This window comes from Carassius carassius, chromosome 46, assembly GCF_963082965.1.
Source record: "Carassius carassius chromosome 46, fCarCar2.1, whole genome shotgun sequence".
NCBI classification, from domain to species: Eukaryota; Metazoa; Chordata; class Actinopteri; order Cypriniformes; family Cyprinidae; genus Carassius; species Carassius carassius.
In genome coordinates, this window is record NC_081800.1 from 26,948,491 (window position 1) to 26,961,403 (window position 12,913).

At 38.4% G+C, this 12,913-nt stretch overlaps 1 long non-coding RNA gene across 1 annotated transcript; it reads right to left on the reverse strand.

Annotated features, from left to right (window-relative positions):
* Positions 1–318: 318 nt before the first annotated feature.
* LOC132129218 (uncharacterized) lies at positions 319–7,460 on the reverse strand. The gene is made up of 6 exons (XR_009428451.1): positions 7,233–7,460; positions 7,066–7,131; positions 6,738–6,806; positions 6,486–6,583; positions 593–711; positions 319–427 (listed from the first exon to the last, which is right to left on the reverse strand). It is a non-coding gene; the product is annotated as an uncharacterized LOC132129218 (long non-coding RNA).
* Positions 7,461–12,913: the final 5,453 nt, after the last annotated feature.

Here is a 12,913-nt window from a genome sequence, read left to right on the forward strand (position 1 = left end):
TCCCATTATAACCCTTAATTCCATTAAATTTTCTATTGTGTTTTAGGACAATTTATTCATTTTTAAGTATTTAGGATTTTAAAAACAAGTGGAAAATGTGCTGAATGTTTCATTTCTTCTAAGTGAAATTAGCAATGCAGTTAAACTGAATTTACATTTGTGTTAAAATACAGAGAAAAGCGTGAGTTGACACAGGCTGCAGCCGTGCATCAAGCCTTGTCCATATTGCCAGATGCGCTCGTAGAGTCTTGCGGTTTGGAGTATACCGAGTATAAACAAGCATTACGAAACAGGCTTCTGTAAATGGATCCTCTGTTGGACGTGGCAGAGAGGAGTGAGTATGAGAAACATTCAGATACACAGGCTGATTAAGTCTTCTGAATTGGGAGTAGCGAACATGCATTATAAACTTCTTTCAAATTAGAATCTGTTGGGGAGATAAAATGTGCAAGATAACGTATATGTACTAATAAAAACATCAAACAAAAAACATCAAAAAAAAAAAAATGTATCTTTTACTCTCCATTACTGAAAGCAGAACTGATAAGGGAGCCCTTGATACTGTGACACTGCTCTTTCAAATTAACATTACCTTTTTTGCAGTGGCGGTAGTTTGTATGTCCATCTATAGTTGCCATCATCTAAGGTCTTTTGAGTACTGGTATCATCTGAAGTCCTCACAAGTCCTGTGCTGTGCAGTTTCTAATAACCCTGGGATGGACATTTGCAGAAACAGGAAGGCAAAGGGAGAAAGATTAGCATAGCTGCTGTTCATATCATTTCAGGCAATGTGCACTTTTTACTATTTCAACAACGGAGTACATTGAGTACTATTTTTAATCTAGTAGGTTTAAACTGAAATAATTTTTCTAGATCCCTTAATAAACATATTATTTGTTGTCTGTTTTTGGGGAACAGACACAGTCTCTATAGAATGGACTGCATATGCCAGAGTAAAATTTAACTGGGAGGAACATCATAACTGTAGAAGGCTGTTCTACAGGCTGTTGGCCTTCTGTAGCAAATCGTAGCTCCGTGTAGCTGTTATTTAATTTTTTCTCTAGAATCTTTATCTTACTATCACTCTCTGTTTTTTAAAAAGTGGTCAAATATAACTTAATTCACACCATATTTCTGATATTATCGATCAATCTTATCAGATTAACTTCGATCGTTCACTTTTATTTTATTTCCGTGAGTGCAGTACACCTGCAAAGCGTTAGCACTCGTTAGCTTGTCATTAGTGTTTTCATTCGAACCTATCGCTGTATTCTTTTCTCCTCTCGCTCCAGTTTTTCACAAGTTCATCAAACAACCGCAGTATAGAAGTTTCATCAAGCACGGTGAGTAATGGCTTCTCCTATCATTGTTTCTTGCACCTCTTGCCACATGTATAGTTTATCTATCTCTGTCGCTGATGAGGGATTCACATGTGATAAATGCAGGGAAATAGTTAGGCTGACAGAGAAGATTTCAGAATTAGAGACACGCATCCAAACTTTAATTGAGGACAGTAAGAATGTTAGGGCTCTAGATACGGCTTTGGATGCGTCTAGCTCAGGGATTCCTGTACATTGTTCGGTTCCGGAAACAGAGCCCTTGCAGCAGGGCAACTGGGTGACGGTGAGGCAGCGTAGTCGTGGGTCAAAACACCGCTCTTCTGTTCCGATCAAAACATTAAACAGGTTCTCCCCACTCAGTGATGCACGCACTGAGAAACCTGATGAAAGTGCTCTAGTTATTGGTGATTCTATTGTACGGAACGTGAATATAGAGACACCAGCCACCATAGTCAAATGTTTACCGGGAGCCAGAGCGCCTGACATCTTGGCAAATTTAAAAGTGCTGGCTAATGCTAAACGTAAATACAGTAAGATTGTTATTCATGCCGGCGCTAATGATGTTCGACTTCGCCAGTCGGAGATCACTAAAAATAACATTAAAGAGGTGTGTGAACTTGCAAGCACGATGTCAGACACTGTAATATGCTCTGGTCCCCTCCCTGCTTACCGTGGTGATGAGATGCATAGCAGATTGTCATCACTCAATGGCTGGATGTCTAAGTGGTGCCCACAGAATAACATAGGTTTCATAGACAATTGGACGAGCTTTTGGGGCAGACCTGACCTGCTTAAAAGAGATGGTCTTCATCCCTCCTGGGGTGGCGCCACTCTTCTCTCTAGAAATTTGGCAAATAGTCTTAGTGTTTATACTTGACTAACTGGGGCCCAGGTCAGGAACCAGACAGACTGGCTAAACCGACCGTCTGCTAGCCGCCTCCCGTCACAGAGGTCAGTAAATTCTCAGCACATAGAGACTTTTTCACCTAGATATCACACTATAGAGATTGTGTCTGTTCCCCGAACTAGAAAAAACAAAAAACGTCCAAACCAAGTTAAGATTAACAATTTAATTGAGGTTCAACAAATAAAAAACAGAAGCAATATGGATAAACAAATGATAAAGCTTGGCTTAATGAATATCAGATCCCTTTCTACGAAAACACTTTTTGTAAATAATATGATCACTGATCATAATATAGATGTACTCTGTTTGACAGAAACCTGGCTAAAACCTGATGATTACATTATTTTAAATGAGTCCACCCCCCAAGATTACTGTTATAAACATGAGCCGCGTCTAAAAGGCAAAGGTGGAGGTGTTGCTTCAATTTATAACAACGTTTTCAGGATCTCTCAGAGAGCAGGCTTCAAGTATAACTCATTTGAAGTAATGGTGCTTCATATAACACTATCCAGAGAAACAAATGTTAATGATAAATCCCCTGTTATGTTTGTACTGGCTACTGTATACAGGCCACCAGGGCACCATACAGACTTTATTAAAGAGTTTGGTGATTTTACATCCGAGTTAGTTCTGGCTGCAGATAAAGTCTTAATAGTTGGTGATTTTAATATCCATGTTGATAATGAAAAAGATGCATTGGGATCAGCTTTTATAGACATTCTGAACTCTATTGGTGTTAGACAACACGTTTCAGGACCTACTCATTGTCGAAATCATACTCTAGATTTAATACTGTCACATGGAATTGATGTTGATGGTGTTGAAATTATTCAGCCAAGTGATGATATCTCAGATCATTATTTAGTTCTGTGCAAACTTCATATAGCCAAAATTGTAAATCCTACTTCTTGTTACAAGTATGGAAGAACCATCACTTCTAACACAAAAGACTGCTTTTTAAGTTATCTTCCTGATGTATCCAAGTTCCTTAGCATATCCAAAACTTCAGAACTTGATGATGTAACAGAAACTATGGACTCTCTCTTTTCTAGCACTTTAAATACAGTTGCTCCTTTACGCTTAAGGAAGGTTAAGGAAAACAGTTTGACACCATGGTATAATGAGCATACTCGCACCCTAAAGAGAGCAGCCCGAAAAATGGAGCGCAGCTGGAGGAAAACAAAACTAGAGGTATTTCGTATTGCTTGGCGGGAAAGTAACATATCCTACAGAAAAGCATTAAAAACTGCTAGATCCGATTACTTTTCTTCTCTTTTAGAAGAAAACAAACATAACCCCAGGTATTTATTCAAAACAGTGGGTAAATTAACCAAAAAAATAAAACATCAACAAGTGTTGACATTTCCCAACATCACAGCAGTAATGACTATGAACTACTTTACTCCTAAAATCGATACTATTAGAGATAAAATTGCAACCATTCAGCCGTCAGCTACAGTATCGCATCAGACAGTGCACTATAGACCCCCTGAGGAACAGTTCCACTCATTCTCTACTATAGGAGAGGAAGAATTGTATAAACTTGTTAAATCATCTAAACCAACAACATGTATGTTAAACCCTATACCATCTAAGCTCCTAAAAGAGGTGCTTCCAGAAGTCATAGATCCTCTTCTGACTATTATTAATTCCTCATTGTCATTAGGATATGTCCCCAAAACCTTCAAACTGGCTGTTATTAAGCCTCTCATCAAAAAAACACAGCTTGACCCCAAAGAACTAGTTAATTATAGACCAATCTCGAATCTCCCTTTTCTGTCCAAGATACTAGAAAAGGTGGTATCCTCACAATTATATTCCTTCTTAGAGAAAAATGGTATATGTAAGGATTTCCAGTCAGGATTTAGACCGTATCATAGTTCTGAGACTGCTCTCCTTAGAGTTACAAATGATCTGCTCTTATCATCTGATCGTGGGTGTATCTCTCTATTAGTTTTATTGGATCTTAGTGCTGCGTTTGACACAATTGACCACAACATTCTTTTGCATAGACTTGAACACTTTGTTGGCATTAATGGAAGTGCATTAGCATGGTTTAAATCGTACTTATATGACCGCCATCAGTTCGTAGCAGTGAATGAAGATGTATCCTATCGATCACAAGTGCAGTATGGAGTACCTCAAGGCTCAGTACTAGGGTCGCTACTCTTCACGCTATATATGTTACCCTTGGGAGATATCATCAGGAAACATGGTGTTAGCTTTCACTGTTATGCTGATGATACTCAACTCTATATTTCTTCGCAGCCCGGTGAAACACACCAATTTGAAAAACTAATGGATTGCATAGTCGATATAAAAAACTAAAAACTCCGCTTGTAATAACCTAGAACACTGTCTAAGACTTGATGGTTGCTCTGTCAATTCTTCATCATCAGTTAGGAACCTAGGTGTGCTATTTGATCGCAATCTTTCCTTAGAAAGTAGGGCTGCACGATGTGTCGTTTAAGCATCGATATCGCGATGTACGAATCCACGATAGTCACATCGCAGGATGTGCGATGTAGGCTGTCGTAATTGATCTGTTATTCATTAACTGTACGGGCCAGCTGCTCCCCGGCCCTTGACGAATGTGATTCGCAGATTAATTGTACAGCTTAACCATCATAGGGTGAAAGTTTTTTCATTGACAGGACTGAAAAACACATGCAAGTTTAACAGGGCAGAGAGAGAGAGCGCGAGAGAGACACAGAGAGAGAGAGCGCGCGAGAGAGACAGAGAGGGAGAGAGAGCGCGCGCGCGCGCGAGAGAGACAGAGAGAGCGTGCGCGAGAGAGACAGAGAGAGACAGAGAGCGCGCGCGAGAGAGACAGAGAGAGAGCGCGCGAGAGAGACAGAGGGTCACTGCAGTCACCCGGATCCAGTACGTATCCAGACCAGATGCTGGATCAGCACCTAGAAAGGACCTCTACATCCCTTAAAGACAGCGGAGACCAGGACAACTAGAGCCCCAGATACAGATCCCCTGTAAAGACCTTGTCTCAGAGGAGCACCAGGACAAGACCACAGGAAACAGATGATTCTTCTGCACAATCTGACTTTGCTGCAGCCTGGAATTGAACTACTGGTTTCGTCTGGTCAGAGGAGAACTGGCCCCCCAACTGAGCCTGGTTTCTCCCAAGGTTTTTTTCTCCATTTTGTCACCGATGGAGTTTCGGTTCCTTGCCGCTGTCGCCTCTGGCTTGCTTAGTTTGGGACACTTCATCTACAGCGATATTGTTGACTTGATTGCAAATAAATGCACAGACACTATTTAATTGAACGGAGATTACATAACTGAATTCAATGATGAACTGCCTTTAACTATCATTTTTTCATTATTGACACTGTTTTCCTAATGAATGTTGTTCAGTTGCTTTGACGCAATGTATTTTGTTTAAAGCGCTATATAAATAAAGGTGACTTTGACTGTAATTTACACAACCATTCAAGAGTTTGGGGTCTGTAAGATATTTTATGCCTTTATAAAAAATCTCTTATGCTCACCACGGCTCCATTAATTGAATCAAATTACAGTAAAATAGTAACACTGTGACTATTACAATTCAAAACAACTCTTTTCTATGTGAATATTATGTTAAAATGTCATTTATTCCTTTGATCAAAGCTGAATTTTCAGCATCATTACTCCAGTCTTCAGTGTCACATCTTTAGAAATCATTCTAATATGATGATTTACTGCTCAAGAAACATTTCTGATTATGATCAATCTTAAAATACAGACGTTCTGAATTTTTTTTTTTTGGATTCGTTGTTACATACTCCAAACATTTGAATGTTAGTGTTACATGCATCAAATTGTTCAAAATCATCTGTTTCAAATAAATGCTGGTCTCTTGAACTTTGTATTCATCTGTGAATCCTGAAAAATAAAATGCATCACGGTTTCCACAAAAAAAATGAAGCAGCACAACTGTTTCAACGCTGATAATAATTTTCTTGAGCAGCAAATCAGCATTTCTGAGGGATCCATGTGACACTGAAGACTGGCGGAATGATGCTGAAAATACAGCTGCACATCACAGGAATAAATTAGTTTATAATGTATTCACATAGAAAACAGCTATTTTAAATTGTAATAATATTTCATAATATTACTCTTTTTACATATTTTAATCAAATAATTACTACAGAGATGAGCAGAAGATAATTATTACAAATTGTATCAACTTCAAGCTTTTGAACACTAGCGTACTGTATATTTGAGGTTTGACTTACTGTACTAGTCTTGTGGTCAATAGCATCTTTGAGATGTTGTCTTACAGTAGGTTCACTCCGACTCAGCTGGATGCAGCAGGCCATCAGCACTGAAGAATCTAGGAACAAAACAAGCAATTTGACACAGAGCCAATATTTAGTCTGCAGTTCCAGGTTTATTAGATGGAAACAAGCTAGAGCAGGTGAAATGCAAAAAATAAATAAATAAAATAACAGATTCATTGTGAAAAAATGCATATTAGGTTACTTAACCTTTTCAGCGCTTCCTACATCTCTGTCAGCAGCTCCCTTCAGAAATATTGAAATCTTGGACACTGCCTTCTGTTGTAGAAGGATTATTTTGTCAGTCTTGAAATCGCAGAACAGTTTTATGTTTACCATAAAAGATCCAATTTTCGCGCTCCTTGATAACGATAAAGTGTAAATGTAAAGTGTACATGTTAAGGTTAAATAAATTAAGCAATTTCCAATCATCCATTGAAAGATTACCAACAAAACAGTCAAAAGCTATCATCTACAGATGAAGATTTGATTAAAATCCCAAACTTTCATAAATAAGAGCACAATAGAGTTATCATACCTGATGAAACGTCGTCTGAAAACGGTAGAAATGCTAACAGACTTTTTCGAAGACACTAAACCATTCCTATAAAGTAAATAAACAACAGAAGCGAGTCAAATACAAGTAAGAGAAGTGTCAACAACAGTTATAAGTAATATTTGTGTGATTTTATGGACTTAACTCACCTGAAAACAGTGAAATCAGCGAGAAACGGGGTGTTTCCTCGTGACATTTGCAGTGTTGCGCTCCGTTTCCATGGCAACTCCATCCGGTCCGCGCGTACGCCCATGAAACCACGTCACGAATTAAAAGTCACACGCTTACGTTACATAAATAAACATATGCCCCTTATTTTTTTTTCTGTAAGAGGGGGCGCGGTCATTTGTAAATTTAATGTGTCTGGCTTTCGGTGTCATTCCAGCTATATTAGCTGTACAAACAGCTTGTTTTGCTGTTTACTGTTGCAAACTGCTGTATCTTTCCTTGTTATTTTTAATGTATTATCTTAATTATGAACGTACTGGTTTGTAGTGCAAACAGTTTTACCGTTTACTGCACTTTGTTCTTCTTGTTATTTCCCTATAACCATGACCATAAGTCTCACACATTCACATACAATTGCTTGGTGGATAGAATTAGATCACTACATAATTCAAAATGTCATTCAATTATGATATTGCTAATTTAAAATTAATTTTGTAGTTCTATAGCCCAGTGCAAAATGCCAGGCCTGCACATAATAGTGGGACAAAGTTGCACTTTTATAGTTTAAGATTTTGTATTGTTGCTTTTACGAACACTCATATATGTGTGTGTGTGTGTGTGTATAAGGTGCATCTTGAAGAAAGGTGAATATCATGAAAAAAGTTCATTTTTTTGTAACTTTTTTTTTATTAAAAAGTGAAATTTTCATATATTCTAAAGATTCATAATTTTTTTTTTTGATGATTAGAGCTTAATTTAATGAATGTAATTATTGCATTTAAAAAGTATAAAAAAGGAGCTAAACAAATATTATTTAATTATTTTAAATGATTTTTAAAAAAACTTTGTCCTGTGGTGTGACAGTACAGGTGTCACAATGGAGGACTTTTTTTTTATCACACCAAAGGACGTTTCAATGTCAATGTCACCTTTATTTATATAGCGCTTTAAACAAAATACATTGCGTCAAAGCAACTGAACAACATTTATTAGGAAAACAGTGTCAATAATGCAAAAATGATAGTTAAAGGCAGTTCATCATTGGATTCAGTTATGTCATCTCTGTTCAGTTAAATAGTGTCTGTGCATTTATTTGCAATCAAGTCAACGATGTCGCTGTAGATGAAGTGTCCCCAACTAAGCAAGCCAGAGGCGACAGCGGCAAGGAACCGAAACTCCATCGGTGACAGAATGGAGAAAAAAACCTTGGGAGAAACCAGGCTCAGTTGGGGGGCCAGTTCTCCTCTGACCAGACGAAACCAGTAGTGCAATTCCAGGCTGCAGCAAAGTCAAATTGTGCAGAAGAATCATCTGTTTCCTGTGGTCTTGTCCTGGTGCTCCTCTGAGACAAGGTCTTTACAGGGCATCTGTATCTGGGGCTCTAGTTGTCCTGGTCTCTTTCAGCCTTTTCTGTCAATTTATAACCTTGTTATTCCAAGCTAACCTGTCATTAGTGGCAAGCAAGACACATTTGCAAAATTTTCTAGGATTATGTAGCTTAACATGCACTTTTTAATAAATAATATATAATTTAGGGGTGTCATATTAATGCACAACAAAGCATAAAACATTTGTAGTGGTTCCGAAAAAGTTCAAAGGACATGGCGTCACACCAGAGGACATGGTACAAAAATGTAAAAAAATCAAATAACATTGCAGCTTCATAACAGGTCCGTGTAGGACAAATAAATGTGTGTATGTATTTATATTACGTGTCCTGAAATATTATGGGCTTCCAGTACTCAAAATAGTTTTAGAACCACTGACTGGTAAAGTAAGGTGATCTGCCAGGACGTGTCTTCAGAAAATGGCACATCTGGTCACCTGGTATAGGCCATATCTGGCCCACACGCAACAAGCCAGAACACAACCTAAAACCGGTTTGTCACACATGGGCCGGATCTGGCCCACACGCAACAAGCCAGAACTCAACCTAAAACCGGTTTGTCACACATGGGCCGGATCTGGCACACACGCAACAACCCAGAACTCAACCTTAAACCGGTTTGTCACACATGGGCCGGATCTGGCCCACACGCAACAAGCCAGAACTCAACCTATAACCGGTTTGTCACACATGGGCCGGATCTGGCACACACGCAACAACCCAGAACTCAACCTTAAACCGGTTTGTCACACATGGGCCGGATCTGGCCCACACGCAACAAGCCAGAACTCAACCTATAACCGGTTTGTCACACATGGGCCGGATCTGGCCCACATACAACATGCCGGAACTGACACTAAAACCGGCTTGATGTGCCACTGCCAGTGGCAGAACTCAGCCATATGTGCCATATTTGGCCCAGATAAGGCCCGGAAGTGTATGCTATCAGGGTCACATGTGGTCACATGTTGTTAACATGTGGTGAAACGTTCACATGTGGTCACATGTTGTTCGCATGTGGTGAAACGATCACATGTGATGAAACATTCACAAGTGGTCACATGTTGTTAACATGTGGTGAAACGTTCACATGTGGTGACATGTTGTTCACATGTGGTCACATGTTGTTCACATGTGGTGGCATGTTGTTCACATGTGGTGACAATTTGTTCACATGTGGTAACATGTTGTTCACATGAGGCCACATGTGATCACATGAGGCCACATGTGATCACATGTGGAAAACATGCGATCACATGTGAAATTCATGTGTTTTTTCTGTAAGGGATGTAAAATCTAAATGTTAAATCTAAATCTAAATGTTGAATCTAAATGTTTCGGTTGAAACTAAATATTTAGCTAATATGCAAATTCAAAATGCCGGAAGTGCAAAAAATAAAAGCTCAATGAGGTCAGTGTGTGTTTATAGCATCGTGTTAAATAAGGAACGAATAAAAATCATCTCATCCGAGGAAATTGACTTCTGGACATGGTTTATCGTGATAATGACTACTGTATTTTCCGGACTATAAGTCACACTTTTTTCATAGTTTGGCTGGTCCTGCGACTTATTTATCAAAATTAATTTGACATGAACCAAGAGAAAACATGACCGTCTACAGCCACGAGAGGGTGCTCTATGCTGCTCAATGCTCCTGTAGTTTTTATATTTTTAACTCCACTAATGTTATTTTTTTTAATAGAACTAGAAAACCCCAAATCGTTATCTCTATAATATTTTTTCAATTATTTTATGTGATTTTTTTTTTCTTGTATAGGATCTCATATGACGAACATGTTAAATTTTTATTTACCGTTTTATGGCGTCTTGCCCTGATCTTTTATGTTATAAGTTTGGCAATAATAATAAAAAGAGGTACAGGTGCACTACCACTTCACAGCATCACTAACTCCACAGTCCAGTACAGTTTCTCTCAGCGACTCTACAATGTCTGCACACGTCGAACAGCTGCTCGAAGATCTCACCTTTGGAGAAGACTGATGATTTTATACTCTAAAAATGTAAGTATTACTACTCAAAAATGAAGATTACCCCATAATGAACTGCATCCTTTGCCCACCCCAACACTTACATGCAATAATAATGATAAATGCCAACCAATATTTTTTTTCCTTAAAATTACATTTTAGTAAAAGAAGCAAAATGTATTTTCTGTCGTGACATAGCTATACATGAATATACACTAATGCAGTTGATGTAAATGCATCAGTTTTCAGTCAAGCAATTAATACATGAATGGATAAAATATTTATATTTTATTTACTGACAACAAGAAACATGTTTAAATGATTAAAAGAATGTTTAAATGTTAGCATCACAATAAATGCATACATGTACAAGTCAACAACACATGAAACAAAGCTTCATTCAAACTTACTGTTCTAACAATCATGTATTTACAGAAGGTGAACCCCACATCTTACTATCATCTCAACACAGCTGTACTGATTCTGCTGCTGCGCTGTGCTTCACAGTCTCACTCTTCTCAACGGGGATGTCATTGAGCAACAGGATGAGGAAGACCATGATGTCGGCTCTCTCAACCACACAACCTTGAAGCGAGAGCAGAAGAACACGTGCAGGACATTCTGACTGCTGCTGTGTCTGCTCCAAACAATCGTGTGCCTGCTCTCCATGAGCGCCACTACCTTTAAAACATTTACACATAGTTTACAAGTACATGCATTAATTTATTATTTTTGTAGTGGGCTAAACCACTGAACTGGTTCAAAACCAGCAGTATGTCTGTGAGCACGGCTCTTTTCACCAGGTTGTTCAGAGGAATGTAGGCCCCTGTAATAAGAGCACTGTCAATGACTTCAGATAAAATCTCCATCACATTTTTTGATGATGCTTTTGAAGCTTCTGAAAGTCAGCCTTCATTGTATAAACAGAAACCAGCAGAACAAACTTTACCAAAATCAAATCCTCGGTGTCTTTTGGTCTTTCTCTAGATGCTCTCGCTGCTCTGGGGCCACCGATGAGGAAGAGACCACAGCAGCATCTGGTCCTGATGAGACAGTGAGAGCTGGAGTGATGGAGCATCCCATCCATATCTCTGGACCATTTCCGCATGCTGCAGTGGACTTCTCCATCCTCAGTGCACACACCAGTCTGCAGACATTTTCATAACCTACACATATACACACACACACACACACACACACACAATACAAAAAGTAATTACTTTATTTTTTTGTTTCAGGTATTTTCTTTTTTCCCCTTTCCTTGCAGGTCCTGCTCCACCACAAAAGATCTGCAGCAAATGCACAGAAATCAACAACAAGAAAAGTGCTGTTATAACTCTTTGAAATTACACTAATTAAAATGTTTCATTTATTTTTGTAGTGTACTTACACAAATCCTTTGATGGCAGCATTCCTTCATCAGTCACTCTACAGCAGATAAACATAATCTGTTCCTGTAACATCCAGACAAGAGTCAGTCTCCTCTGTGATTTATCTGTGATATAGTGCATCTGCATGTTGAGTTAGTAAATTATGTAACTCGCTTTTTATCCAACACAAATGTTCCTAAAATTATCAATATTGCAAATGGACAAATAAAATAGATAACCTGTGTTTAGTTACTGTATGTAGATTTGTTTGTTTACATGACTTACACTCATCTAAAGCAGTGTTGACAACAATGAGTGAACTCAGATGCCGGTTTCATGTCTGTTAAATGTGCTCACCTGCAATACTTATCAAAGACTATCCTGTCAGATGATAGACATTTAGTAATAGTCTTCAAGATGTATATATGGTTTATGTAAATCCACTTTTGAGTCGTGTACTTAATGGAGCTCCCCTGTTAGTTATTCATTATAAAACGTGTTTTTACAGCACAATCACAAATATGCTATATTATGTAAGTAACAAACAGGGTTTAGATTAAGCCAGGATCAGGCCATGGCTCAATTAGTCTTGCCTGTGAAACCGGAGGATAGCGTCTTTACACCTTTTGCTTATATGTTGCTGACTTTACACCTTAGATTTAATAGATTATTAACTCCAAAATCAATACCACTGTATGAAAATAACTTGTACTCTTAAATTTAAATAATTATTTCGTGAAAAAAATATATTCTCACCATTGTAACTCACAGCAAGCTGTCATATTCGTCTTCTTCCCAGTTTAACGGCGGGTGGCATCCAGTTTATTGGTGCAATACCGCCCTCTTCTGTTCCAGAGTGTGGATCAGATAATGTGTTTTCCTACTAAACGTGCACATCACTCACATTGTTCCCTAA